Source organism: Phascolarctos cinereus, unplaced genomic scaffold (genome assembly GCF_003287225.1).
Source record: "Phascolarctos cinereus isolate Bilbo 61053 unplaced genomic scaffold, phaCin_HiC Scaffold_8;HRSCAF=390, whole genome shotgun sequence".
NCBI lineage: Eukaryota > Metazoa > Chordata > Mammalia > Diprotodontia > Phascolarctidae > Phascolarctos > Phascolarctos cinereus.
In genome coordinates, this window is record NW_027556291.1 from 44,842,370 (window position 1) to 44,868,703 (window position 26,334).

At 40.0% G+C, this 26,334-nt stretch overlaps 1 long non-coding RNA gene across 1 annotated transcript in view; it reads left to right on the forward strand.

Moving 5' to 3' along the window:
• The first annotated feature begins 4,077 nt into the window (after positions 1 to 4,077).
• Positions 4,078 to 26,334, forward strand: part of LOC110196547 (uncharacterized) — a 38,239-nt gene continuing 15,982 nt past the window's right edge. The window contains exons 1-5 of the long non-coding RNA XR_002321258.2: positions 4,078 to 7,838; positions 8,253 to 8,457; positions 10,678 to 10,734; positions 11,625 to 11,754; positions 16,995 to 17,064. This is a non-coding gene — a long non-coding RNA (uncharacterized LOC110196547). The remainder of the gene's footprint in view (positions 7,839 to 8,252; positions 8,458 to 10,677; positions 10,735 to 11,624; positions 11,755 to 16,994; positions 17,065 to 26,334) is intronic.

The window sequence follows — 26,334 nt, forward strand, 5'->3', positions numbered from 1 at the left end:
CACCTCAACCCTTATCATGCCACCTTGGAAGAATGGAAAATTTACAGGTCCCTAGAAGTATCTCTGAAAACAGCTGCACAAAACCCCCGAAGCTTGGGACAGTACATCCTCCACACTGGAAACAGACCCCTACCTTAACAAAGAGTTTATAACTCAAGTAATTGGCTGGGATCATGAGCAAGCAGTGCAAAAAGAGTCAGACTATATTATCTTACTTTGGTGAAAAAGAAGATCAAAACATACAACCAGAAGAAGACAACAAAGCCAAAGCTCCCATATCCAAAGCCTCCAAGAAAAATATGAATTGGTCCCAGGCCTGGGAAGAGCTCAAAAGAATTTTGAGAAGCAAGTAAGAGAAGCAGAGGAAAAACTGGGAAGAGAAATGAGAGTGATACAAGAAAATCATGAAAAACAAGTCAACAGCTTGCTAAAGGAGACCCCAAAAAATACTGAAGAAAATGACACCTTAAAAAATAGCCTAACCCAAATGGCAAAAGAGGTCCAAAAAGCCAATGAGGAGAAGAATGCCCTAAAAAGCAAAATTGGCCAAATGGAAAAGGAAGTCCAAAAGCTTACTGAAGAAAATACTTCCTTAAAAATTAGAGTAGAGCAAATGGAAGCTAGTGACTTTATGAGAAATAAAGGCACTGTAAAACTAATCCAAAAGAGTAAAAAAATAGAAGAGAACGTGAAATATCTCACTGGAAAAACAACTGACCTGGAAAATAGATCCAGGAGAGAGAATTTAAAAATTATTAGACTATCTGAAAGCCATGATCAAAAAAAGAGCCTAGACATCATCTTTCAAGAAATTATCAAGGAAAACTGCCCCGATATTTTAGAACTGGAGGGAAAAATAGAAATTGAAAGATTTCACTGATCACCTCCTGAAAGAGATCCCCAAAGGAAAACTCCTAGGAATATTGTAGCCAAATTCCAGAATTTCCAGGTCAAGGAGAAAATATTGCAAACAGCCAGAAAGAAACAATTCAAGTATTGTGGAAACACAATCAGGATAACAAAAGATTTAGCAGTTTCTACATTAAGGAACCGCAAGGCATGGAATATAATATTCCAGAGGGCAAAGGAGACAGGATTACAACCAAGAATCACCTACCCAGCAAAACTGAGTATAATCCTTCAGGGGAAAAAATGGTCATTCAGTGAAATAAGGGGCTTTCAAGCATTCTTGATGAAAAGACTAGAGCTGAATAGAAAATTGACTTTCAAATACAAGACTCAAGTGAAACATGAAGAGATAAACAGGAAAGTGAAATCGTAAGAGACTTATTAAGGTTGAACTGTTTACATTCCTGCATGGAAAGATGATATTTGTAACTCATGAGTCCTTTGTCAGTATTAGGGTAGTGGGAGGGAAAAAAATTATATGTACATATATATAGATATAAATATAGATAGATAGAGGGCGCAGGGTGAGTTGACAATGAAGGGGTGATATCTGGAAAACAAAATTAAGGAGTAAGAGAGGATCATAATGAGAGAAGGAGAAAGGGAGAGGTAGAATGGGGTAAATTATCTCACATGAAACAAACAAGAAAAGGCTCTTCCAGTGGAGGGGAAACAGGGAAAGGTGAGAGGGAATGAGTGAATCTTATTCTCATAGGATTTGGCTTAAGGAGGGAATAACATACACACTCAATTGGGCATGGAAATCTGTCTTACCCTACAGGAATATAGGGGGAGAAGGGGACAAGAGAGCAGGGAAATGATAGAGAGTAGTGTAGATTAGGGGAGGGGATAATCAGAAGCAAACACTTCTGAGGAGGGACAGGATCAAAAGAAAGAATAGAATAAACGGGGGGGTGGGATAGGATCAAGGGAAATAGAGTTAGTTTTTCACAACATGAGTACTGTGGAAGTGGTTTGCATAACTGCACACTATAGCCTATATTGAGTTGCTTGCCTTTTCAATGAGGGTGGGTGGGGAGGGAGGAAGGGAGAAAATTTGGAACCCAAAGTTTTAAAAACACCTGTTTAATAAAAAAATGTGTTTTCACATGCAGCTGGGAACTAAGAAATGTAGGAAATGGGGTATAGAAATCTGTCCTGCCCTACAGGAAAGTAGAAGGGGAAGGGGATAAGAGAAGGGAGGGAGAGATGGAAGGGAGGGCAGACTGGGGGAAGGGTTATTCAGAATGCATGCTATCTTGGGGTGGGGGGGGAGATAGGGTGACAATGTAGAACTCAAAATTTTGTGGAAGTAAATATTGAAAACTAAAAATAAATAAATTAAAAAAAAAAGATCTGGAATTGCTAGGCCACCTTCCCCTGCATTCCTTTTTGTTAGTTCCCTCGATATTCTGGACCTTTTGTTATTCCAAATGAGTCTTGTTATTATTTTTTCTAGCTCTATAAAATATTTTTTGGTAGTTTGATTGGTATGGCACTGAATAAGTAAATTAGCTTAGGTGGGGCATAAAAACCTCACAATCCAATGTAGAGAGGCAGAAATATTAAATGCATCCTTTTCAGATCATGATGCAGTAAAAATTATATGTAATAAAGGGCCATGAAAAGATAGACTAAAAAGTAATTGGAAACTAAATAATCTAATCCTAAAAAATGATTGGGTCAAACAACAAATCATAGAAACAATCAATAATTTCATTCAAGAGAATGACAATAATGAGACAACATACCAAAACTTATGGGATGCAGCAAAAGCAGTTCTTAGGGGAAGTTTTATATCTCTAAATGCTTACATAAATAAAATAGAAAAAGAGGAGATCAATGAATTGGGCATACAACTAAAAAAACTAGAAAAAGAACAAATTAAAAATCCTCAATTAAACACCAAATTAGAAATATTGAAAACTAAATGAAAAATTAATAAAATTGAAATTAAGAAAACTATTGAACTAATAAATAAAACTCAGATGGTTTTATAAAAAAAACCAATAAAATAGATAAACCTTTGGTTAATTTAATTCAAAAAAAGAAAGAAGAAAACCAAATTACTAGTATCAAGAATGAAAAGGGTGAAGCTACCACCAAGGAAGAAGACATTAAAATAATAATCAGGAATTATTTTGCCCAACTATATGCCAAAAAATTTGACAATCTTACTGAAATGGATACATATTTACAAAAATATAAACTGCCCAGATTAATGGAAGAGGAAGTGAAATACTTAAATAACCCCATCTCAGAAAAAGAAATTGAACAAGCCATTGATGAACTCCCTAGGAAAAAATCTCCTGGGCCAGATGGCTCTATATGTGAATTCTATCAAACATTTAAAAAACAATTCCAATACTATATAGACTAGTTGGGAAAATAGGTGAAGAAGGAGTCTAACCAAATTCTTTTTATGATACAAATATAATACCGATACCTAAACCGGGAAGAGTCAGAGCAGAGAAAGAAAATTATAGACCAATTTCGCTAATGAATATAGATGCAAAAATTTTAAACAAAATACTAGCAAGTGGATTACAGCAACTTATCACAAGAATAATACACTATGACCAGGTAGGATTTATACCAGGAATGCAGGGCTGGTTCAGTATTAGGAAAACTATCAGCATAATTGATCATATCAACAACAAAACTAACAGAAACCACATGATCATCTCAATAGATGCAGAAAAAGCTTTTGACAAAATACAACACCCATTCCTACTAAAAACACTAGAAAGCATAGGTATAAATGGAGTCTTCCTTAAAGTAATAAATAACATTTATCTAAAATCTTTAGCAAGCATAATATGTAATGGGGACAAACTAGAAGCATTTCCAGTAAGATTGGGGGTGAAACAAGGATGTCCATTATCACCACTGTTATTCAATATCATACTGGAAACATTAGCTTTAGCAATAAGAGAAGAAAAAGAAATTGAAGGTATTAGAATAGGCAAAGAAGAAACAAAGCTATCACTCTTTGCAGATGACATGATGATATACTTAGAGAATCCTAGAGAATCAAGTAAAAAACTACTTGAAATAATAAACAACTTTAGCAAAGTTGCAGGCTATAAAATAAACCCACATAAATCATCAGCATTTCTATATATACCAACAAAGCCCAACAGCAAGAGATAGAAAGAGAAATCCCATTTAAACTTACTGTAGACATTATAAAATATTTAGGAGTCTACCTCCCGAAACAAACCCAGGAACTCTATGAACACAATTACAAAGCACTTTTCACACAAATAAAATCAGATCTAAGTAAGTGGAAAAACATCAGTTGCTCAGGGGTAGGCAGAGCTAATACAATAAAAATGACAATTCTACCTAAGTTAATTTACTTATTCGGTGCCATACCAATCAAACTACCAAAAAATTATTTTATAGAGTTAGAAAAATAACAAGATTCATTTGGAAGAACAAAAGGTCCAGGATATCAAGGGAACTAATGAAAAGAAATGCAGGGGAAGGTGGCCTAGCTTTTCCAGATCTTAAATTGTATTATGAAGCAGCAGTCATCAAAACTGCTTGGTACTGGCTAAGAAATAGAGTAGTGGATCAGTGGGATGGGTTAAATATGCAAGACACAGTAGTCAGTGACTATAGTAATCTATTATTTGATAAATTCAAAGACCCCAGCTTCTGGGATAAGAACCTACTCTTTGAAAAAAAAAACTGGGAAAACTGGAAAAGAGTATGGCAGAAACTAGACACAGACCAAAATCTCACACCATATACCAAAATAAAGTCAAAATGGGTTCATGATTTAGCTATAAAGGCTGATACTGTAAGCAAAGTGGGAGAGCAAGGAATAGTGTACCTATCAGATCTATGGAGAACAGAAGAATTCATGACCAAACAGGAGATAGAGAACATTATGAAAAGCAAAATGGACAATTTTGATTACATTAAATTGAAAAGTTTTTGCACAAACAAAGCCAATGCAACTAAGATTAGAAGGAAGGTAGAAAATTGGCAAAGAAAATTTTACAACCAGTCTCTTTTGATAAAGGCCTCATTTCTAAAATATATAGAGAATTAAGACAAATTTATAAGACTACAAGCCATTCCCTAATTGATAAATGGCGAAAGGATAAGAACAGGCAGTTCTCAGATGAAGAAATTAAAGCCATCTATAGTCATATGAAAAAATGCTCTAAATCACTACTGATTAGAGAAGTGCAAATCAAAACAACTCTGAGGTACCACATCACACCTATCAGATTGGTCAACATGACAAAACAGGAAAATGATAAATGTTGGAGAAGATGTGGGAAAATTGGAACACTAATGCATTGTTGGGAGAGTTGTGAGCTGATTCAACCATTTTGGAGAACAATTTGGAACTATGCCCAAAGGGCTATAAAAATGTGCATACCCTTTGACCCAGCAATACCACTTTTTAGGGTTGTGTCCCAAAGAGATCATACAAATGGGAAAAGGACCCACATGTACAAAAATATTCATAGCAGCTCTTTTTGTGGTGGCTAAGAATTGGAAATTGAGAGGATGCCCATGTATTGGGGAATGGCTGAGCAAGTTGTGGTATATGAATGTAATGGAATACTATTGTGCTGTAAGAAACGATGATCAGGCTGACCTCAGAAAAACCTGGAAAGACTTGTATGGTCTGATGCTGAGTGAAGTGAACAGAACCAAGAGAATGTTGTACCCAATAACAGCCACGTTGTGCAGTGACTAATACTGATAGACTTAACCCTTCTCAGCAATGCAAGGATCTAAGACATCTCCAAAGGCCTTGTGATGGAAAATGCTGTCCACATCCAAAGAAAGAACTATGGATACTTCTTGTGTTGGGAGCCTAGGGCCTGGGTGATGGCTTTGTGTGCTGGGGCCTCCAGTGCTGGCGGTTGGAGGCTGTAGGGTTCTGGCAGCTTACCTGGTGTTGAGCTGGAATCAACAACACTGGAACTCTAGGGGTAGGGGTGGGGAGTCTGGCCCCAGGGGGCTGCCTGCTCACCTGAGCCTTTCCTTCCTTTCACTTTGTTAGGCTCCTTTCAGATGGAAGTTTTGCTGCTTTGGGATGTTTTCTTTGCCTGGGGCTTTCCCTCTTGGAGTGCTTCCCAGAGTTTTGCTGAGGCACTGGGAGACTTGGCTGCCATAGAACACCTAGGCATGTGGTGGTTTTTTGAGCAGGTCCACTGGTACCCCTGCCCTTACTGAGGCACTTGGGGGTCTTGGTGTTTGTGTTTGCCTGCTCCACCACCTGGGCTTCAGGATCTCCCCCTTGTGTGCTGAGTTGGGGCTTTCTGCTAACTTGGTGGGATGCTTCCTATTCTTTACTACTCCCCTTCCCCCAGCGCAAGAGGGTCCTTTCCTGTTAATCCCTCAAGCTACCTGGAGCACTGGACTGCTGTACCCCATCTTTCTTCTGGTTCAGCTGTTCCAGGGTTTTTCCTAGGGCAGTAGTTTCTCGGCTTTCAGAGGTTAATAAGGGAGGATGAGAGTGACTTACTTCTTACTCCGCCATCTTGGCTCCCAGAAGCTGAACCTCCATAGCCAGTCTCTTGACAAAGCCTGTTTTACTTTAACATCTCTCCCCTACACCTTCTTCTCTCCTCTGACTTCACCACTACCCTAGTGTAGGCCTTTGCCACCTCACACCTAGATTCTTGCCATAGCTGGCTACTTGGTTTTCCTGATTCAAGTTTCTCCCCACCCCAATCCATCTTCCACCTAGCTGTAAAATGAATCTTTCTGAAGTGCTGATCTGACCACATCATGCTTCTATTCAGTAAACTCCAGTGGCTCCCTGTCCCCTCCAGTCATTGGAGGGCATTCAAAGCCCTCTAAAACCTAGCCTCCTACTTTTTCAGTCTTTTTACACCTTATTCTAATGTCCAGTGACGTTGGACTCTTTGTTGTTCTCTGCACAAGATATTCCCATCTCCTGATTCCAGGCATTTTCATGGGCTGTCTCCCATGCCTGGAAAGCTCTCCTTCCCCATTTCTACCTCTTGGCTTCCCTGATTTTCTTCAAGTCCCGGCTAAAACCCCACTTTCTACAAGAAGGCTTTCCCAATCTCCCTTAGTGCTAGGACCTTTCCTTTGTTAATTCCTTATCTCTTGTTTGCATATTGTTTCTTGCATTAGACTCTGAGCTCCTAGAGAGCAGGGACTGGTTTTTTGGTTTTGTTTTTAGTCTTTCTTTGTACCTAGGATCCCATAATGAGATTAAGGCTGGATCTCCAGATTTAGTGGGTATATGTCTTTATAGGTATGAAAATAAACTCTTGAGAACTGATGAGAATGCCAAGGGAGGGAGAAGATGGCCCAGGACAGAGCTAGGCTGAAGCCACTTCATTCTATATTTGGGGTTCTTAATTGATGTTACAGACCATGTTAGGAGACTGGTGAAACTAATAGGCCCCATCTCAGAATGTATTTAAATGCATATGATAAAATACATAAGATTCCAAAGGAAATCGAGTGTATTGGAAGATTCCTCCTTGATATCTGCAGGGAGACTGTCAGGTTGTGGTAAGAAAATCAAAGAGAAAAGAAGATGAGGTGTGAGCCAAAGCCATTCTTATAGAGAAGCAGGTGCAGATTAGGGTGAAGCCCAAGGTGGTGGCAGAGGAGAAGCAACCCTAGTGGCCCAGAATGCCAATGCCACAGAAGGTGTTTCAGTTGCTACTACACCGACTACTGATTTGGAAGAATCTCCGTTCCGAAACACCAGTATGGAGGATGTTCTGAATTCAAGCAGATTGTAGTGATGTTCACTCTGGGATGAGTCCCAGGGAAAGAAGGAATGAGAAAAACTACGAAGGGAGAAAGCAAGCACTCAAGAAGAAAAGGACACAAAGAGGAGCACACATTGTAATAGCTGGCTCATCTCTTCCTCTTCATGGCCTTGATCAAAGGAATAACTGGGCTTGCATATGGTATGTATTTTGGGAAAATTAGAAAAGTCCTGGTGGTTTTACCAATGTATTTCCTCCCTTGTTTACAAAAATCACAGGTGTTTAATTATAAATGTGCCATGTGATTGCATTGTAGATTAGAGGTGTCAAACTGGCTCTGCCTAACTCCCCAGATCAACATGTAATTGGGAAATTTTTAACAAAATAAATAAAAATGCAATGTAGATGATGCAAAATTGTGGTTTTCCAAGTCCATCTGCCTGCCCCCCCCCATTTCCACTTCAGTTTGACACCTGTAGTGTGGATAGCATTGGACTGATGGTAGCCAGTGTTTGTACTAAAGATCTGAGAAGGAATGACTTTTTTTTTTTTTACCAAATCAATTCCTATGATCTATTAACCACTTAAGAACTTTTATCTTCCCCTTGTTCCTAGACCATAAAACCAGCTTATAACTTATATACGCAACTCTCACACCTGGAGTAGCTAGGATTGGGATGGATCCTACTCTCCCAAATGGACTATAGAGTGAAAGTTGCTTCGAGGCAGCAGTCAGTTCTAAATGTGAAGATTGTAAAGAACAAATATGACTTAGGAGAAAAGATACAAGAGGATACTCCCAGCCTATCCCTTTACAAAGGTAGGAGTTCCATGAGTATTGGATATTGATCAGTTATGCCTTTTTCATCTTTAAAGAATACTTTTACGTGGGATGACTCTGGGAGAAGACAGAGAAACATTGGAGAACTGTAGTAATGTAAAAAAACAGTGAAGTAATATAACATTTTTCACAGCAAGTTTCTCTGATAAAGGCCTTATTTCTCAAATATATAGTGAGAATAGAACAGAGTTAAATTTATAAAAATAAGCCTTTTCCTAATTGATAAATGGTCAAAGGATATCAACAAGCAGTTTTCAGAAGAAGAAATCAAAGTTATCTATAGTCATATGAAAAAAATGCTCTAAATCACTATTGATTAGAAAAATGGAATTTAAAACAACTCTGAGGTATCACCTCACACCTATCAGAAATAACAGAAGCTGGAGGGGATGAGGGAAAATAATGAATTGTTGGTAGAATAGTAAACTCCAATCATTCTGGAAAACAATTTGGAACTACCCTTTGACCTAGCAATACCTCTACAAGGTCTGTATCCCAGAGATCAAAGAAAAAGGACCTATATGTACAAAATATTTATAGCTTCTCTTTCTGTGGTGGCAAAGAATTGGAAATTGAGGGGATGCCCATCAATTAGGGAATGGCTGAACAAGTTGTGGCATAATACTGTGATGGAATATTATTATATTAATAAGAACTGACAAGGAGGATGGTTTCAGAAAAACATGGCAAGACCTATATGAACTGATAGAAAGTGAAGTGAGGGGACCAGGAGATCACTGTGCACAGTAACAGTAATGTTGTAATGATAACCAACTGGGAAAGACTTGGCTACTCTGATCAATACACTGATCCCAGATAATTTCAAAGGACTCATGATGAAAAAATGCTTCACCTCCAGAGAGAGAACTGATGAACTCGCTGAGTGCAGATTGAAGTATAATTTTCTCTCTTTATTTTTCTTGCTTTTTTTTTCAGTATGGCTAAGGAAATGTTTTGCATGATTCACGTGTAATAGATATTATATTGCCTGCCTTCTCAGTGGGTAGGGGATGGAGTAGAAAGAAGGGAGAGAGAAAGAATTTGAAATTCAAATTTAAAAAGAAAAGAATGCTTAAAATAATTTTTTAAAAAATACAGTAATAAAAACTTATTTTCAAAAACATTCAGAATGTCAATATCACATCAGTACGAGGTTGTTTATATATATGTAGAGAAGTCTTAACTATAATCATGACTCTTTTCCTGCAGTCTGATAGTAAAAATTTTAGTACCATTATTACCATCAAACTCATGTCCAAGTATATGTAAAAACTGCTAATGGTTCCTGGTTTTAAAAATAAGTGGGATGGAGAGGTCACCTCCCTAAAGAAAAATCAACACTTGCTATCTATAGTGAGCTCAGGTTCCTTGGCCTATCCTTCACATCCTCCTGGTAACGTTGGAAGAGAAAGCTAGTGGCTCTAAATTTGGATTCTAGGAAGGTATTGATTCTTACATTTTTGTAAGACCTTTTGGGAGGGTCATCTTTGCTTTCTTTGCTGGATAAATTTAATTTCAATTAACTTCTTGACTGTCAACAACTACCTCGTTAAATGAGGTACTTTGTGGAACAGACCGAAGGTAGATCTATTTCATAAATTGACTATGTAGGTGTAACAGAACTTTTTACTTTTGTGCTGATGGTAAAATGACACTTGGCTAACTAAGGAAAGGAAATGGTTTTTCTCCCCTTCAAACACTGCTACTGAGCCATAGCTTTCAGAAACTTTATATGTTCACATTTTCCACATTATCTTTTTAAATGAACTTCTGGTATTTAATTTTTCAAAAAGGGAATTATTGTCAAAATATTAAAAATTAAGATCACTGGCCCCCTTAGATCTGTCCATAGATCCAATGGTGTATAATCTCAGATTAAGAATCCCTAGTCTCAGTTGCCTTACTCTTCAGAAAATCACTATTTTCACTTCCCTTTTTTGTTTTTTGCCAGATATTTAAAGGAAAATTCATTTTGAAGATGAATATAAATAATCGTTCTGGCTTGCTGCCTTTTGTTTTTAGAATCTTTGGTTTGAAGGACCCTACAACTCCCCCTCCCCCCCATCACCATTCCTCATTAGGATCTTTTGTCCAGTCTTTTCTTCCAGTGGTTATTACTGGTTTTTTCCCCCACTTATGAAAACTGAAAACTCTTATTTACAATGAGCTGATCACCAAATATCTAACTGTGGTTTGCAGCACTTCAAGCCACCACTGACAAGAAAACCCAGGAACCGGACCTGTGATTTCAAAGAGGTGGGTAAGCTTCTGCCAATGCAGGTCAGTATCTTCTTAGATCAAGGTTTCTTAACCTGGTATACATGAACTTGCCTTTTAAAAAATACTGTGACGATTATTTTCCAATATAATTGGCCTCCTATGTAATCCTGTGTATTTTATTCTGTGTTTTGTAATCCTTTGTATTTAAAAACATTCTGCGAAAGGAGGCCATAGGCTTCACTCTCCTGCCAGACACAGAAAAGGTTGTGAGCCCCTGGTTTAAAAGTAAGCCGGAGCACTGAAAAGGTTAAATGACTTGGCCATTCTGTGTGGGAGGAAGGGCTTGAACCCAGGCCTTCCTGGCACCTAGTCCTCTTCCCGCTGTGCCCCGCCGCCCCCAGAGAGGAAGGTCAAGGCCAAATACACCTCGAGTCAGTATTTACTAAACCGGACATTAGGACTCCGAGATCGGTCCGAGTCCACCCCTCCTCCATATTGCCCCCGACCAGCCCCGGGCCCGCGGATCGAGGCTTCGCCCTCAAAACCGCTCGATTTTGCCCCCAAATCTCAAAATTACTAGATCGGCGGCTTCCGGAAAATTTCGCCGTCCTGCACCCCTCCCTGCGCGCGCCTCTCCCCCTCCCCCTTCGCCGGGCCGCTGCTGAGGTTGGGCCGGCGCGCTGGTGACGTCACGGCTGCGCCGCGGGCGCGCTGGTGACGCAGACGCCGCGCGCCTGCTTCCATTTCTGTTTATTCCTCTGCGCGCTCAGGCGTGCGTCTGAAAGGAGGCGCCCAGGTCTTCCTGCAAGTTTCTTGTCCCAACCTACCTGTGTTTCAAGTTCCTGAAAGCGCTCTGGTAAATATCTGCGGTACTGCAACTGAAATGCCTTTCAGACCGTGTCTCTGTGTTTTTTCCTGTATCACAGATGTATGCAGTGCAACTCAAGTGAACAAAACTTTGAGCGTCTCCTAGGTCCCAGATGCTGTGCTTGGTGCTGGGTACAGGAAGATCAGCAGTGACACCTCAAGGAGGTTGTGTGCCTCTGGGCTGAAGGGGTAGGTCATTTATGGGGACCAAAGTGATATCAGGTGGGGAATGATGGGAGCAGAGGAGAATGATCTTGTCCAAGGACTCCAGGAAAACTGAGGAAGAAGAAAACATTTTCAGCTGGGAAGGTTCAGGGAAGGTTGCACTGGGGGAGGTGAGCCTCTGAGGAAGAGAAGGAACGTGAAGAGCAGGGGAAGACAGTATATTCTAGTAATTTGCCCAATAGGCTCTTACATATATCAGACTGAGGGGATTGCCATAGGAGGTCACCAAAGACTTGAGAAGGGGAGTGTCATGCTTAGACCTTTATTTTAGGAGTATGATTTTGCAGAGGTGTGCAGCATGGATTCAGGAAAATACAGACTGGCAGTATAGACCATTTAGGAGATGATTGCAATAGTTTGGCGTTGAGAAGGGATGATGATGATGATGAACTAGGGTGGGGTGTCTGTTAGGATCAAGAAAGGGGTCTGTTGGGAGAGATGTTTTGGAGGTAGAATAAGCCCTGGCAACTGATTGGACGGGGAGGGCTAAAGGGGAAGGAAGATTTGTTTAAAAAGTCCACTGCAGGCAGGGGATTCAGGAAATAAATTTGGAAAAGGTGCCTCATGATTAATTAAGCTAGTTACCTACTTTTACTCTTTGGTTTACTTTTGTGTAAATCTGAACCTTGCCAACCCTGCTTGTCTCCTCCTGGCTGTGCTTCAGAGTCTCCGGGACTACCTCAGCTTGCTCTCCTCACTCTCCCAACTCCTTTGTACCTTGAGGGTAGGGACTGTCTTGTTTTGTTATTTATGTTTGTATTTCCAAGCACTTAGCATGGAGGAAGAGCTAGGAGTTCTCCTGGCCTTGTCTTGCTTTGCTTTTTCTGTGAGTTACTTGGAAAGTGTAGATCCAGTGAGAGAAGGAAGCTAGGACAATGTCTTTACTTTCTAGGAGGAGTCTGATCGTCTGTATTCACCCCCTCTCTCCGAAGTGAACCTTGCCTTATATCTCACTGAAAAGATTGCATCCCATTTGCTCCTTCCTATCTCATCCTCTTCCTACATCACTCAGATGCCTTTGGTAACAATCTACTCCTTCACCCGTCTCAAATGAAGATGTGGTCTTTCTCGTCAAGACAAAACCCTCTGTATTCACGAGTGATCCCATTCCATATCCTGTCTTCTCCAGCAGGGTGCCCCATCTATCATCCCTACTCCCTTGATAACCTTCAATCTCTTCCTGTCTACTTCTCTCTGCTGCCTACAAAAATGCCCATATCTCAGCCATCCTCAAAAAACCTTTACTTCTCACAGTGGCCCTGAGCTCCCAGGACACTGCTCAGAAAGGACAAGCTGCTTGTCCTCTGTAGATGCCCTGCCTTCTGCTGAGTCTAGAGCCTCCAGAAAATGGCGGCATTGCTACCTCCAACTGAACCTCTTTCCATAAGGGGTTAAGTGTGGGCAGAGACTGCTATGGGGGAGGGGGGTGCTCATCTCTTATTAAAAGGGTCTTATACTTACATGTAGAAAACCTGAAAAAAGTTAAAATTTTTTTCTTGTGTTAAAAAAAGAAAAATAGTGCCTAAAAAAACCCCCAAACCTTTACTTGATAGACCTATCCCCACTAGTCGTCTTGCCTCCTTTCTGTGGTTAGACATATTGAGAATTTGATCTACAATTATTGCTTCCTTTCCTTCCTCTCGTTCTCTTCCTAACTCTGCAGTCTAGTGTTCAGTCTCATCATTCAAGTGAAACTTCTTTCATTAAAGTTACCGATGATCTCTTAATAGATCGGTAACTAGGAGACAAAGTGGATAGAGCCCTGGGCCTGGAGTCAGGAAGATCAGATTTTAAATCTGGCCTCAGACCCTTACTAGTTGCATAACCTTGGGCAAGTAACTTAACCTCTGCCTCAGTTTTTCTACTGTAAAATGGGGATATCAACACCACCTAACTCACCAGGTTGTTCTGAGAATCAAATGAGATATTTGTAAAGTGCTTAGCACAATTTCTGCTACATGATAGTAGGTGCTGTATGAATACTTATTTCTCCCCCCTTTGCCCTTCACTTCCTTAATAGCCAAGTCTAATGGTCTTCATCCATCACCTTTTTCTCAGTGACACTCTTTTCTCTCTAGGTTTCTGTGACACTTCTATCTCCTGGTTCTCTTCCTACCTGTCTCTTCAGTCTCCTTTGCCCCATCTGCATTGGCTAACTGTGGGTATCCCCAAGTGTTCTGTCCTGGGCCCTTTTCTCTTCTCCCTCTATACAGTTTCACTTGATGATCTCTTCAACTTCCATGGGTTCAATTATCTTCTCTCTGCTGGTGGTTTTCAGATGTATTTATCTAGCCCTAACCTCTCACTTCATCCCCAGTTTTGCTTCTCTACCTACTGGACATCTAAAACTCAAGTCCAAAACTCTGCTCATCGTCTTTCTATTCAAAACCTCCCCTCTTCCTAACTTCCCTTTTGCTGTTGAGACACCGCCCCCATTCTTCAGTCACCCAGACTTGCAACCTGGGTGTCACCGTTGAAGCTTTCTCACACCCCATCTAATCTATTGCTAAGTCCTGTCATTTCTGTCTTCATAACACCTTTTATATGCTCTCTTCTTTCTGATTGTGTCACTACCCTGGTTTACGCCCTTATTAGCTCATACCTGGATTATTTTAGTAGCCTGCTGATTGATTTCTTTGCCTCAAGTTTCTCCCCACTCCAGTCCATCCTCCACCCTACTGTCAAAGTGATCTTCTTGAGTACAGGTCTGACCATATCACTCCCTTATTCAGTAAATTCCACTAGCTCCCATATACCTCCAAAATCAAATATAAAATCCTCTGGCCTTTTAATAATAAACTATTTTATTGATTTGTTGCAATCAAATACTGCCAACTTGCATTACTTCCATGCATGATAATCTGGTTCCTTCCTTATTAAAGCAGAAATTTGAACATTTCTCCTAATAATCCTGAGATTATCACCATGTTAGGAGTAGTGCAAGGTGTTACACATATAGGCTCATCTTAAAAGGCTTGTAACTGGTATGCCTTATTTGAATTAATAAATTGTGCATAACAAAATGCATGCAGTCAGTACATCATACAAATCCACCCTTGGGCTCCTGTAGTAATTAGATTTTGCATTATTCTTTATGGCATTACAAATTAATTAAATAACATAATCTTGAAGTTAGGAAAAGGAAAAATAACTGCTGCTTGAAACAATTATTCCCACTTACCATTTGGTTTGAATCAAGAGAAACAGACCCTCCAGGTGGTTAGCATTTGACACCTCCAACATCCTCAGCTCTGGTCAATTACTCACTAGGAATTCTCTGCAATCTAGTGACACTGGATTCCTTGCTGTTTCTTTAATAAGACATTCCTTTTTTTTTGACTCCCGCAGGTCTGGAACTCTTTCTTTCCCCCCCCCCCCCCCCCCGCCCCATTCCCTAGCTTCCTTCAAGTCCTCTAAGCCACCACCATGCCTCTTCTCCAACAGTATCCATCAGGTGATACTCCACCAAGACCATCCCTAGCTTCCTGGTTTTCCCTTTTTCCTGTACTAATTTTATAACTTCCTCTCCTTTACCACCTTTTAACCTCTTATGACCTCCATTTAATTATTCAGAAATGCTTCAGAATATCCTTGGGAAGCTCCAGAAGAGCAAGCTCTGGGGATAGCAAGGCCAAAGGGAAAAGGTTGGAGAATGTCCTTGGCTTTCCCTTATTTACTGCAAACTTCTGTCAGGTTTAGGAGGTTGGAGCAGTCTCTGAAGGTGGCAGCAGGCTCCATCATTCATACTTTTTTTGAAAGTCAACATCTATGTCAAATTGCTTCTCTAGTGGAGTTTTTCAGGGGTTTGGTCTTTTCAGCTTTGACTTGCTTAAATTTTCTCTCTTTAACCTTTCAGCGTCGGCCACAAGAAGCTCTGCCTGTTGCTTCTGATCGAAATCTTGATCACCTGCTTCCTATTATTGTTTTGTTGTCTTTGGGGGCTTTGCCTCCAGGAAATGGTTCTTTTGGCTCTTTGCTCTTCTGAAGGAGAAAAAATGGAGTGTCTGAGTCCTTGTCAAAGAATCTTGGCATTTCTGGCAAGGGCTTCTTGAGGGCAAAACCAAACTTCTGAGACACAGGCACACTTTGACCATCTGACCCACCTTCTGAAGTTGTCAGCTGGTGAGGAGGATTCTGCTGGGCTTTTCACCTTTCTTCTTGCTTTGCCCTTTTCTGCCTCTCTTAGATAAGTTTCATATAGCTATCCTTTTGGAATTCCAGTGATAATTGAGCCTACTCAGATTGTATCAACTTCATGGCTTCAGAAACATACGTGGCTGCCTTTTCGTGACAGCCTCTTCGTGTTTCCCTGTGTTAATAACCGATCTGTTTCTCTGCTGATAGCCTGGTTGAGGGGCCTGTCCATCACTTCTGTAGGCTCCAGAGTAGGAAATGGCAGCACCCCAGCACGTGGGAGGCAGGAGAAAGTGCTGGGTGGGCCCTGATGGGTGGGTCCTTACTTACACATAGCTCAGAAGCCAGCTCCTTGCTGCTGAAGGACCCACACACCCACCCACTGATTTTTCCTGGTCAGTGGCTGCTACCAGAACCTCTCCAGCTCTTAAAACTTGTTATAACCTGGCCGTTTCCTGTCTCTCTAGTCTTCTTATATACCTTATTCCTTCTACATTCTCTGCAATGTAGTGACACTGGTTCCTTGATTTTTCTTTAATAGAGACTTTTTATTCTCTAACTCCAGGTATTTTTTCTGGCTTCCCCAGGCCTGGAACTTTCTCTCTCCCATTCCCCTAGCTTCCTTCAAGTCCCAGTAACTTTTTGCAAAAAGCCTTTCCCAATTCAGCCTTACTGCTAGTGCCTTCCCTCTATTGAGTGTATATATCTAGTTTGTACATAGTTGTTTGAGTGTTGTCTGCCCCATTAGGTGGTGAATGCCTTAGAACAGGGACTGCTGTTTGTATTTCTTTGTATCCTCTGTGCTTAGCACAGTGACTGGCACGTTAGGCACTTCCTAAATGCTTATTAACATCTTGACTTGGCTTTATAGTTCTGTTTTTGTCTGTGGGCTCCTCTTTATATTTTGCATCCTAGAAATTTTCCTGAGTTTGGTGAAATAAAGGCTGTTGCATACCCAATACCCATGTGTTATGTTGAACTGACTGGTAGTATATGTCAAGGCAAAGGGGGAGGAGGCATAAAGCTCAAAGGGACCCTAAGAGCCATCTAGTCCAACCTTCATTTTACAGATGAGGAAAATGCAAAACCACAGAAGTTGAAGACAGTTGTTGAATGGCACACAGGTGGTAAGGGCTAAAGGTAAGATTTTATTTAGCCACAGTCCTCTGACTCTAGATCGTGGGCTCTTTTTTTTTTTTTAAATCAGCAAAACTTCACCTCAACTCTCCCCCCCTTCCCCTAATTGAAAATGAAAAAGACCAAAACCTCTGTTAAACATGTATAGTTAAGCAAATCAGGTTTCTGCATTTACCGTGTCCAAAGAAAAGAAAAATATGTGTTGAGTGAAATGTATTTCTGTATTGGGGGTGGGGAGAGAGACTGAGACTGACTGTGTGTGTGACTGTGACTTAAAACTAGTTCATGTGGCAGCTAGGTTCAGTGATCAGCTGCTCCTCCCATCCCTTCCTCCTTGCTTATGTAGATGTGTCCTTGCACACCCTGATTATTTTCCTTCCCCTCACAGTGTATTCCTCTTCCTCTGAATTTTCTTTCCCTTAATACCATTAAGACATGATGGGGGGGGGGTGGACGGAAATTTACATGATAACTTTATTACATATTTAAAAGGAATAGCAAATTGTAAAGAATAGATTTATAGTTTCGTGTGCAATCATCTTTTTTTTAATTAAACTGTTAGGAAAATGCTCGTTTTATCCCATAAATTAAAAATAAATTAATTTTGAAAAAAATTTTAAAATGACAAAACACAATCACCTCTGGTCCTTCTGTCTAATTAGACTTCCTCTGTGACTCCTGATGAGGATAGGTCTCAGAGGTCCCCATATTTGAATATAAGTAGTGTATCTTTGTTTAGGCCCTTATGATTGTTCATTCATGTTTCCCTTTTTATGTTTGTCGTAACTCCTCTGTTTGAATTTCAGAGTTCTGCACAGCTCTGGTCTTTTCATCAGGAATGCTTGGAAATCCTCTATTTCATGAGAGTTTCATTTTTTTTCCCCTGTTGGACTATATTCCGTTTTCTTGGCTAAAAGCTTATATCTTTGCCTTCTGGAAGATTGCATTCCAAGTTCTTCTCCTCCTTTATAGTGGTGGATGCTAAATCGTGTGTGATTCCTTCTGTGGTCTCTTGATAATTAGATTCTCAATTTCCAACTGCTTGAAGTATTTTTCCTTAGACTTGGAAGCTCATGACATCATAGCTGTGACCTGATTAGGATGTTCCTAGAAGTTTTCATTTAGTGCTTTCTTTCAGGAGGATTTTTTCTATGTCTACTCTGGTTCTAAGCAATGTGGGCAGTTTTAAGATTTTTTTTGAAATAAGCTGTCTAGGGGCTCTTGTTTTGGTCGTGGTGTTCAGGTAGTCTAATGATTTTTAATTTTTTTTCCAGTTTGTTTTCCAGGTGAGTTGTTTTTGCTTGAAGATACCTTATACTTGTCTTCTGCTTTTTCAGTTTTTTTTTACTTTGTTTTAATATTTTTTGTTGCCTCATGGCATCATTGGCTTCTGTCTGGTTCATTCTGATTTTCAGTGCTTCCAATTCTTTCGTTAAATGCTCTCATTTCATTTATGAAAACGTTTTAAATTCTTCTTTCATCTCTTCTAGGATTTCCAGTTAAATTTGTGCCCAAGCTGTGTTTTTATTTGAGGCTTTGCTTCTAGATGTTTTGGAGTCACCTTCTTCTGCATTTGGGTCTTGAGCATCCCTATAACCATAATAGCCTGATATGGTGGGATTCTTTTTTTGTTTGTTTATTCTTCCCATCATACTTCCTGATGAGCTTTGAGGGCTATGCTCTGTGTACTTCTGACGGGAAGGTCTGGGTTGGTCCTATTCCTGCTTTCTTGGGCTATTGAGTGCTGTGTTATTCTAGGATCTCGGGACAGGCTGAGGACTTACAAGTTTCCAGTGCTCTCACAGTGGTCTGATTGTTGCCCTTATGGTCTGAACTCTGCAAATTCTTGTTCTCTGTTCAGTCTGAGCAATAGTAAACTGCTTCTGAACTCACCTTTTCACCAGCATTACACCAGCTGGGGAGCTCTGCTGGTTCAGAGGGCCAGAACTTGAGGTTTCTTTCCCCTTGGTCTGGGATCCCTGCCTGCATTATTCCTCTGCAGGCTTCAGCCCAGGCTGGAGGCTGGAACTGAGATTCCACTCCACTCCTGGGGTCCAAGCCACCCCACTGCTGCTTGCTTCTGTGACTGCTTCTTATGCTGGAACACCACCCTTGGGGCAGGTTCCCTTCTCAGTCTGCCCTGGATCTGTGACCTAGACCTGCAGAGTGGGGGACAAAGCTACCAGTTGACACCTGTTCCCATGCTCTGCTCATGGTGCCCCAATATGGGTCTGGACCCACCCCTTAGGCCTGTTGCCCAGTCACTTTTGGGGCTGGAGTGCCTCATATCACACTCCTGGTCAGACTCTGGCCTCAGTGATAAAGGATCCCTCTGTCTCCCTGTGTTGATAACCTAGGTGGGACAAATACCCCAGTCATTCTGACTTTTTCTTGAATTTTCCTGTCAGGCTTTGGTCTGGTGCATTTTCTAGATCTGTTAGAAGGAATTTTGAGGGCAGCATTTGCTGTACTTCTTCCTATTATTCTGCCGTCTTGCCTCCCCTTCCCCCAGTACTCTCTCAGTGGTACCCAAGAGGCTCTTTCAGAAGGCAAAAAGAAAAGCAATGAAGACAGTGAAATTGGTGACTTTCTGGAAGTCAAGAAAACCATGTAGGAAAAGGCAGCTTGATCTAGGCCCTGTTCTGCCGTAGGGCCTCTTCTTTTCTCTCTCCACATTCATTCTCTTGATGACCAGTTCAGCTCCTGCGGCTTCAGGTATCTTCTCTTCCAAAACATGGACCTTTCTTATCTCTGCTTTTCAGATTCCTTCTAGTTCTTCAAAGTTTGCCTGTGTAACCTTCCCTGATCCCTCCCAGCTAAAAATGTTCTTTCTCTGCTCAGTTTTTCACAGAGCACTTGGACAGTATCTTTCTACTGATCACTGTCTACTTTTTATTACAGTTATCTGTGTAGACATCATACCTCTGCTCCCAGTAGAATGTGCATGGACTGTATAATATTTCATCTTTGTATCCCCATAAAAAGGGCCTGGCACATTTCAGGCTGTTACTAAATGTTTATTTGATTGGATTTAATTGATCTAGAATTTAGAAAATAAAACCTAGGTTTAATGTTCTTTTAGGATCAATATCTTAAATAAAGATCATTAAATGATGCTCTTTATCATTTTAAATCTTGTTAGAAGACAAGTTAAAATATATCTGGTTACAGCTAATGAGGGGAGTCATTCCTATAACTGGGGAGATGAGTAAATAGTCTTTCAGAAGGGAGCGGAAAGGGGATGGTAATTTTATGATGGACGTGATAAGAGACTTTAGAGATGATCTATGCCAAGGGTGGAGAACCTGCCGCCTCGAGGCCACACGTGAACCTCTAGGTCCTCAAGTGTGACCCTTTGACTGAATCCAACTTCTCAGAACAAATCCCCTTAATAAAAGGATTTGTTCTGGAAAACTTGAACTCAGTCAAAAGGCTGCCACACCCAAGGATGTAGAAGGTTGGACCTAGTCCTACCCCCTCTTCCCCTCATAATACAAAAGGAAGGCACTGAGGCCCTGGGAGGAGATATTAGCATCCAAGGTCACACATAGGATCATAGAGCTAGAGCTGGAAGTGACTTTAAAGGGCATCTAGTCCATCATCTTCGTTTTGCAGGCGAAGAAACTGACATCTAGACAGGTTTAAGGACACATAGATCGTAAGTATCAGAGGTGAGATTTGAACCCAGGTCTTTTGAATCCAAAGCCAGTACCCTTTTTATTCTGCCATGCTATTCCCCAAGTGTCATGTCTAAAGAAATAAATTGCAAATCTATTTCTGTAACCCCAGTCTCTCTACAGAGGTCCAGACCTACACATCCAAATCAGAACTCATAACGTCCCAGCATGCCAACACAATAAATGTTTTTACAGTTCTTTATTTTTTTAAGAATGTTTTCTAGTGGTAGTCATAGAGTTCCTATATATGCGTCTTTGTAGGTAGACTCAAGTTTTTTAGGCATTCTGTACTTCCTGAGACAGCTAGGTGGTTCAGTGGATAGAGCAATGGGTCCGGAACCAGGAAGACTTGAGTTCAAATCCAACATCAGACATGTGGTAGCTTGTGTGACCCTGGGCAAGTCATGTAATATCTACCTTGTATTCCTCATCTATAAAATGGCATCTACCTTACAAGGTGGTTGTGATGTCAAATGGAATCATAGTTGTGAGGTGTTTAGCACAGTGCCTGGCACGTACTAGACACTTCATATAAATGCCCTCCCTTCCTTTACCTTATTTTGAATGGAATTTCTCTTTCTGTCGCTTACTGCTGGTGTTTTTTGTTGGTAATTTAAAGAAATGTTGATGATTAATGTGGATTTATTTTACATCCTGCAGCCTTACTGGAAGTACTAATTATTTCCATTTTTTTAGTTTACTCTCTGGGGCTTTCTTAATAAACTACCGTATCATATGCGCAGAGCAGTAGTTTTCTTTCCTTCTTGCCTGTGCTTATTCCTTCAATTTCTTTTTCTTGTTTTATTGCTATACCTAGAATTTCTAGCACTATATCAAACAGTAATGGTGATAATAGACATTCTTTGCGTTATTTAGCCCTGATCTTATTGGAAAGGCCTCTAGTTTATCCTCATTACATATGACGCTGGGTCTTGGTTTTGGATAGATGCAATTTAAAGAAAGGCCCTTTATTTATATGCTTTGGAGTGGGGTTTTTTTTAATCAGAACTAGATGTTGTATTTTGTCAAAAGCCTTTTCTGTATCTGTTGATATACTTCTGTAATTTTCATTGTTCTTGTTATGCTATCTGTTTTGTTGATAGTTTTCCTGATGTAGAACTAATGATTTGTTACTGTTATAAATCCCACCTGGTCATAGCTTATAATGTTTTTGATATGTTGCAGTAGCCTCTTTGCTGTTAATACTTTAACATTTTTACATTAAAATCTTTGAGGATGTTGGCATATAGTTTTCTCTGTTTTGTTTTTCTCTGGGTTTAGCTACCAAGACCATACATGTATCATAGAAGGAATTTGTTTGGATCTCTCCTTTTTCTATTTTTGCTAACAGTTTGTGTAATATTGCAATTAATTGTTCTTAGACTGTTTTATAGCATTCCTTTGTAAATCCATCTGGTCTTGGGATTTATTTTTCTTTGGGAGTTCAATTATGTCTCATTCAATTTATTTTTCTGAGATTTAGTCATTTAACTTTTTTGTTTCTTGTTCTGTTAGTTTGGGCATTTTATATTTTTATAAATATTCATCCATTTCACTTAAGTTGTCATTTTTATTAGCGTGTAATTGGACAGAATAGTTTCTAATAATTTCCTTCATTTCTTTCTTTCTTTCTTTTTTTTTTCTTTTTTTTTTTTATAAAATGTTCATAGCTATTAATCTTTTTTTTTAAAAGGGGAAGGGGGCCTGACAATACTGAAACTTCATAAAAATATAATGAAAATTAATTGTGTGTTGTATACACAATTTCTAAATATAATAATAAATAAGTCACAATCTAGCAACTACTTAAAATTAGAAAGCAATTAAAATTTCACATTAGAAAAATATCTTGCTAATTAAAATATGAACTATCTTTACAATAAAACCTACAATTTAGCTTAATTAGGTTTTATAAGATAAGTGTCACTTGAATTTAGGAAAGTATAAGAGTAATTTTCACCAAATTATTCACAAAAAATAAACTCCACAAAACTAGGTTGACACAAATCTGATTAAGCCATAACTGGCTACAAGTCACTCAACCTCTCTGAAGTTACTAAACATCTCTTAGTTGCTGAGTCCAGTGACCTTTTCTCAGTTCTCATCCTTCTTGACCTCTCTGAAGCCTTTAATGCTGTCTGTTACCCTCTTCTGTCCATTACTCTCTTTTCTTTCTAGGTTTTCAGGATTCTGCTCTCTCCCAGTCCTCCTCCTACCTGCCTGACTGCTCCTTCTTAATCTCTCTTGCTACATCTTCATCCGGCTCCTACCCATTTTCTATGGGTGGGTGTCCCCTAAGCTTCTGTCCTGGACCCTCTTCTCCCTTGTACTATTTTACTTGGTGATCTCATCAGCTCCCATGGATTCAATTATCATCTTTCTGCTGATTAAGCCAGATATGCTAGCTATGCTAAGTAGATCAAATGTTATCCAGCCCTAACCTTTCTGCTAACTTCATGTCTCACCTATGGGACATCCCAAACTTGATGTCCCATAGATAACTTGAATTCAGCATATCCCATACTGACCTCATCTCCTTTTACCCCAAACTCTTCTCTTTTCCTAACTTCCCTGTTACTGTTCAGGATATCACCATTCTCCCAAGTCATACAGGCTTGAAATCTACAAGTCATCTTCAACTCCTTACTCTCTGTCACCCTCGTTGTTGTCAAAGCCTGTCAGTTTTACCTTTGTAGCATCTCTCACATATCTTCCCTCCTCTAACACTGTCACTACCCTGGTGCAGCAGTCACTACCGCCATATACGCAGACTGTTGCAGCAGCCTGCTGGTGAGTCTGCCTGCCTCAGATCTCTCTCCTCTCTAGTCTATCCTCCTCTCCACTGTCGAAGTGATCTTCCTAAAGCAAAGGTCTGAGCAAATCACTCCCTTACTCAGTAAATTCTGATGGCTCCTTATCACCTCCAGGATCAGATAAATAAAATCTGTTGGGCATTTAAAGTTCTTTATAACCTGACACCACCTCTTCCAGTCTCCCCTCCCCCTTCTAGTCTTCTTATCCCATATAACCTGTGTCCTCTTCAATCCAATATTACTGGCCTCCTTACTGTTCCTTAAACAAGACACTTGATCTCCCAGCTCCAGGCATTTTCCCTGGTATTCCTCCATGCCTGGAATGCCTGCTCATCTCATCTCTACCTTCTGGCTTCCTTCAAGTCCCAGCCAAAATCCCATTATTTATCCTATAGATAGCTTGTTTGTAGATAGTTGTTTTCGTCTTGGCATCCCCCATTAGATTGTGAGTCCCTTGAACAGGAACTGTCTTGTGCTTCCTTTTGTATCCCTAGCATGTTAGCACAATGCCCAGCACGGAGTGGGTGCTTAATGTTTATCAACTAACAACTATAAGAACATTATATCATATATTTAAGACTTGGTAAACTGACATCAGCTGACGTGTTAGGCCAAAATGAAATCCAGTATGTGCTTTTTAGGAGGAAAGGGAATTAGAGGACAGTTCTTTACCTCTCTTTGGAGTCTTGACTAGATTGGTATCATCCTTAAATTTTCAAAAGAATTTATCACACAAGGATTTTAATTTTTTTTTCCCTTGAAATTTAAAAGAACTTCAGTAGATTATCAGCACCCTTTTTCAAATAACATTTTTTTAAAAATTATGATTCTTTTAATAAAAGTTCTCTTTCCCATCATTTTCTAGTACTGTTAGAACTTGAGTGCCGGGATTTAATTTGTGCAGATCTGGCAGGTCAGATCAGAGACTGTGACGGGGAGACTTCACTGAACCCCTTCTAAGGGATTTTTTGCGGCTGCTTCCTGATGAATTTGGTAGGCCCTGTTTGAGCCTCTCGCTTTCCAGCTAAAAGGATGAGTGTTTGTAATGGCTTCCTAACAAGCTCTGAAGACAGACAAGCCTCTTGGGCTGACTTTGATTTGACAGGTGCTGGATCAGAGACCCCTAGAGTTACCAAAACATGAAGTTTGCTCTTACAAGCTTTCTTCTCTTTCTTCCCCACCAGGGCTGGCTCTGACCTTAGTGCCTGTCTTTTTGTTTTCTTTAGCTTTTCTTTTTTTCCTAGGGCAAAATTTTTATCATCTTCCCCCTCCCTTAGCTGAAATGAGATTTACCCTTCACTTAGTCTTATTCAGGCTCACTTTGCTTCGCATTTGTCTCCCTCGCAGTTTTCTGTAAATGACCTTATTTGTTGTATCATAACTTTGATGGGTCTTTTCTTTTCCTCTGGCTCCTATGAGAATGGGCTTCCTCAGTAATTTATTCAGATCTTGCAGGAGATTCCTTCACTGATCTTGCACCTTCTAAGTCTCCCTGATGGAGCTTATCATCCAAGGCTATCCTTTTATTAGGACTTCACACTTCAAGTGCTTTTCTTTGTGGCCATTTTCAAATTTTAGTTTCTCTTGTTTTTTCTCCTTTAGTGTTTTTTGTTTAAAGTTCTTGTTGTTCATCCTTCATCTCAAAGAGGATCAGTGACATCAGCAGGGTGATGTCTTGACTTGCAAGTAAATTGGATTTAAGTGAGGCAGAGCTGTGTAAAGAGCTCCACTCTCCTGCACAGAGTCATTGGAGTCCAGTGGTAGGACATAGGTCGGGATGACTGGCAGTGGCCCAGGATGCAGTGGGAGACCTTGGCCTTTTTTTTTTTAATTAATTTTTAGTTTTCAGCATTCACTTCCATAAGATTTTGATTTCTAAATTTTCTCCCCTCCCCCCAAGACAGCATGTAATCTGATATAGGCTCTACATACACATTCGTATTAAACATTTTCACATTAGTCATGTTGTAAAGAATTAGAACCAATGGGAGAAACCATGAAAAAGAAAAAAACAAAAGCAAAAAAAGAGCAAATAGTATGCTTCCATCTGCATTCAGACTCCATAGTTCTTTCTCTGGATGTGGATAGCATTTTCAATCATGAGTTTTTTGGAGATGTCTTAGATCCTCGTATTGCTGGGAAGGGTTAAGTTTATCAGTGTTAGTCATCGTACAACGTGGCTGTTATTGTGTACAGAGTCCTCTTGGTTCTGCTCACTTCACTCAGCGTCAGTCCATCTAAGTCTTTCCAGGTTTTTCTGAAGTCAGCCTGTTCATCATTTCTTATAGCACAATAGTATTCCATTACATTCCTATACCACAACTTGCTCAGCCATTCCCCAGTGGATGGGCATCCTCTCAATTTCCAATTCTTTGCCACCACAAAAAGAGCTGCTATAAATGTTTTTGTACATGTGGGAGATCTTGGCCATTTTAAGCTAAGGTCTTTCTCAGCTTTCAGTTTGTCTGAGGCAACACCCATTCAGTAGTTAAAGGCTAAAAGATGGTCTACTTTGCCTTCACAGAATAATCAGGGAGGGAAGACCTTCAGAGTTTCTGGGTGGAATAGAAATTATTGCTCTTTATACTCACTGTGAGCCATCAAAACCCAAATAATGAGCCTGTTTAAAGTTGTAGTCCAAGAAAGAAGTTCATCATCATTGTCAAAGTCCCCATATTGTGAGTAATTAATTGTCTGGTTTCTTCTCTTTTTTTTCCCTTTAATGTGTGTACTTTTATTTGAACTCATCTTAAGTCAATACAGATAAAGCTCTTCTTCTCCAA